The sequence below is a fragment of the Euprymna scolopes genome, chromosome 1, assembly GCF_053919585.1.
Source record: "Euprymna scolopes isolate OS-2025 chromosome 1, ASM5391958v1, whole genome shotgun sequence".
In the NCBI taxonomy this organism is placed as follows: domain Eukaryota; kingdom Metazoa; phylum Mollusca; class Cephalopoda; order Sepiida; family Sepiolidae; genus Euprymna; species Euprymna scolopes.
In genome coordinates this window covers 159158776-159163294 of record NC_136482.1, presented here as the reverse complement: position 1 = coordinate 159163294, position 4519 = coordinate 159158776, and positions in this window count along the sequence as shown.

Sequence of the window (4519 nt, the reverse complement as noted above, 5' to 3'; positions counted from 1 at the left end):
CAGGATTGGTTGGTTGTTTTTGTTTTACGGCATATCAACCCTTTTCAGGTTATTTAATGCCGAATCCAGTGATTTTGAAGAAAATTTTTTTAATAGAGTATATTTGTTTTTTGCAAGTCAGTTTCTATTTAACTCATAGTTGGGACCCTAACAGGTACTACCACTCCGGGTCAGAGTGGACCTGGGAGCAATAGCAATCAAAGGGTGGCTCCACACTCCCCAGAGCCCGCAAGCTGGGGCCTCACCATCGGATATAGTTTAAGGTCATATCCAGGACTCCTATTGAGGGACTTTTACCCTCTGCGGGGGGGGGCAGTCGGCGTATTCTAATGGCCCACCGACAGGGCCGAATCTTCAGGAAGTACTGCAAGGCTGAGAAAACATGCTGATAGCTTATGGTCATTTGTTATAATCCACCTATCAGCATAAAAATCAGCTATAGCCACTGCCAGACACAAAATGTAACAGAAATAATAATAGTAATACTACTAATAATAATAATGATAATATTAATTATAATGATTGTAATAATTAGTGATGGGATGATTCCAAAATATTTCCGATTCCGATACAATTATCGATTCCGTGCTAAATTCTGATTTTTTGTAAATCTCTAAGTATTTAACTATAAAATTGTTATTTTGTCCCAATTACTGTAAAAACACATTTTAAATGTGCCTACATTTTCTCAAACGTAAAAACACAATTGTGAGGGGGTGATCTAGAGATTTTAGTCTCACTGGAAATTAAAAAAATCAGTAAATATTTATTAATTTATAATTACTATAAGCAGTGGATGATGTTTCTTAAACCAAAATCAAATAAAAAGAACTCAAGGACTCGGTTCTCGCATTGGGAAATGGGCTAAAATTTTTCTGATTCACAAAAACTTCCCATTTTTCCGATTATTCGTCCCAGCACTAGTAATAATATAAATAATAGTAATAATAACTAGCAGGGAGACCCGACATTGCCCAGGATTGAATGATAATTAACGAATGTTCGGCACTCTCATACTTTTATTATGATAGAAATCAGTGAAATCGCTTATTTTTCAATCGATTGATTACCTGCTCTATTTGGGGACCCATCGTAGTGCACTGGGTGGAAGCTTCCCATGCCTCCCTGCAACGACTTCATCCACAATACATTGTAGTCTACATTGCACTTAGAGAACCTACTCTTGAATTTATAAAATCATATATATATATACACACACTAGCAAAAGTACCCGTCATTGACTGGGTTCAAAAACAGCTTACAGAAAATGGACTGATTTATGAAAGTACTAGCGGGGGGTACCCGGCGATGCCCGGGTGTCTTGAGGTAAATCAAAACTCCGGGGGGTGTTAAATAATAAAAAAAAATGTTTTGGTTGGTGAGTATGAGAATTGAACCCGTAGCCTTGAGTTGGAAATTAATGTGTGATAAAAAAAACAAAAAAACGTGTGATGTTACCATTGGGCCACCGCAACATACAGCGTAGATGTGTTTGAATTTATTTATCTAACTATAACTATAAAAACAGGCGTGCGTAATGAAAGTTAACTTTGCTGCTTCCATTTGATCTAATTAAGAAGGTCAAATACAAGTCACGCAGCGTAAGCATCTGTTCCCGGCGCATTGCCGCGAACACGTCCGTTTGAGTTTAGTTTCATTTTATTTATACTAAAAAGCCCAATCAACACGCGAGAAGCCAAAATAACAATAATTTTGTAAAAATCGACGTAAATAAATCTATACGCTACGCACTTTCCTAATTCCTAGATATTATGATATAGGACCTATATACACAGTTTTAAGCGATAGTAACGACCCGGGAGCGCGTGAGAAAGAAGCCTTTTGAAGACATACACGAAATGATCACACACATTTTGCCTTTTATATATATAGATGATAGGTTATGAAAAGGAAGGGTTGTAAAAAGTTAACTTCGAATTTGGGGGTATCAAAACCAAAGCAAAATATGATGAAAGTAAAAATAAAATAGATAAACCCCATAATTTATTATACCATACCTGTTCACACTGAAACACCTATCACATTATTTTGTGGATCTATATTAAAAAACCTTGTTAAACTTTGTGACGTATTTCCATTCTATGGAGATCAGGTGCGAACGAACACCCCATAGTTTTATTATACCATATTTCTTCAAACTGAAACATAATCAAAGTATACTTACGCAGATAGATATGAAACGTCTTTATTAAAGTTTGTACCTATTTCCATTCTATGGAGGCCAGGCGCGAACACAGACCCCGCAATTTTATTATACCATCCCTATTTAAGTTAAAACATACTTATCAAAGAATTATTATGTACATCTATATCAAAAACACTTGTAAACGTTTTTTTTAATTTTTTATTTCTATACTTTGTGGACCAGGCGCATACGCAGACCCCAAAATTTTTATGAATCATCATTATGCCAGATCAAACATACCCATTCCTTTGTCTTGATACATCTTCTATCATTGTATGTGATCAGTTTTCTATAATAGTCAACCATATAGGAGCCTATTTGTGACCACACACACACACACACACACACACACCTTTATTTTATAGATATATATATATATATTAGTGATGGGACGATTCCAATATTTTTCCGATTTTGATACAATTACCGATTCCGAATGAATCTATATATTTAATTACAAAATTGCCATTTTTCCCTGATTACCGTAAAAACATGTTAAATGTGGACATATTTTCTCAAACGTAAAAATATAGTTGTGGAGGTGGATGGGTGTAGATTTTAGCATTACTGGTAGCATTGCAAAGGCTGCTGCAAAGAAGGTGGGTTCCCTCTAAATCAATAAATATTATTTCATTACTTTTGTTTTAAACAGAATCAAATAAAAAAGATGATTAAAAGAATCGTTGTGGCATTGGAAAACATGCAAAATTTTCCGATTCAGATATCATCGTCCCAACACTAATTCTTATATATATATATATATATAATTTGAATTAAATTTTAAAATGCAAAAGTCCAGTATCATGATTCGTTTGTGCTTCATAAATAAAAATTCATTTCGAAAGCACCCCTGTCATATCAAAGAACCTACTATTGATTTTATATGTCGGGCTTATTAACTTCTCTAATGCATTTGTGATGTTAGGCTGTGTAAGGTGTTAACTTTGTTTAAAATCGCCTGTTCCTTCTTTCATCGGATTATTTCGATTACAGATACTTATCGAAGACATTCAAATACAAAACCTATCTAAGAACACTGCCAGACACATAACCTAGCTTTGTGTAAAATTTCATACAAATAGGCCCAGCCGTTTTCGAGTTCATAAGGAACAGCTCATACACGCAGACACACAAAGTTTCTTTTATATAATAACATGCTGATATTCATAAACGACCTCCTTCATAATATTGTGTTCGAGATGGGTATATTTGCTGATGATGCAACACTCTATAAGGTTAAAAAAAGAGTCGCCAATCTGATAGGCCCTGAACTGGCATCTAAGCTTCAGCCTCTGTCCCATCGACGAAACGTTGCATCCCTCTGCCTGTTCTACAAGTATTTTGATGGTGAATGCTCTGACGAACTGCAGACACTTGTGCCCCCACGACGTAGACACCCTCGACAAACCCGACAAGCAGCTAAATCCCACCCCCACACAGTAGAGATCCCTAGATGTAAAAGATCTTTCTACTCCAGTAGTTTCTTCCCCAGAACCGCTAGACTCTGGAATTCCATTCAAAGTTCCTGTTTCCCCAACTGTACAGACATGCAGAAGTTCAAGTGCAACGTGAACCGACATCTTGCTGCCCAAATCCCAACTTAGTGCCATAGTAGTTGCTGCCCCTGATAGTAGCCCCCTACACCAAAGTGGCAATGCGCCTTGTTTGGGGTGAAAATGTAATCAAAAAAAAAAAAAAAAAAAAAAAAAAATTTATGAGGGAAGAACATATGTACATAAATCTAAAACAATGGCAGAATCGTTAGAAAATGACCTCCAGATTATAGTGGAATGTGGCCGCAAATAGATGGTAACATTTAATGCTAGTAAAACTAAGCTGCTCTCCTTTAACAATTACAAGACGCCTCTCCAACCCCCTATATCCATGACAAATAGCACCCTACCCGAGAATTCTACCTTCAAATTCCTCGGCCTAACATTTGCGGGCAATATGAACTGGAAAAAATACATAGACATTGCAAAGGCTGTCAATCCAATTGGTCCCACTTTATCAACTAAGTTCCAGCCTCTGACTCATCGCCGCAATATTGCATCACTGTGTCTGTTTTACAAATATTTTAATGGAATGTGTTCTGATGAACTCGTTTCACTTGTACCCCCCCCTCCTCGACGTACATATCCCCGACAAACCCGCTTAGCAATAAGATCTCATCCCTTCACGGTTGTCCCTAAATGACAGAAAGCTTTCCATTCTAATAGTTTCTTCTCTTGAACAGCTAGACAGTAAATTCCCTTCCTGCTACCTGCTTCCCTGGCTGTACTGATATGCAGAAGTTTAAATGTAACAAACAAA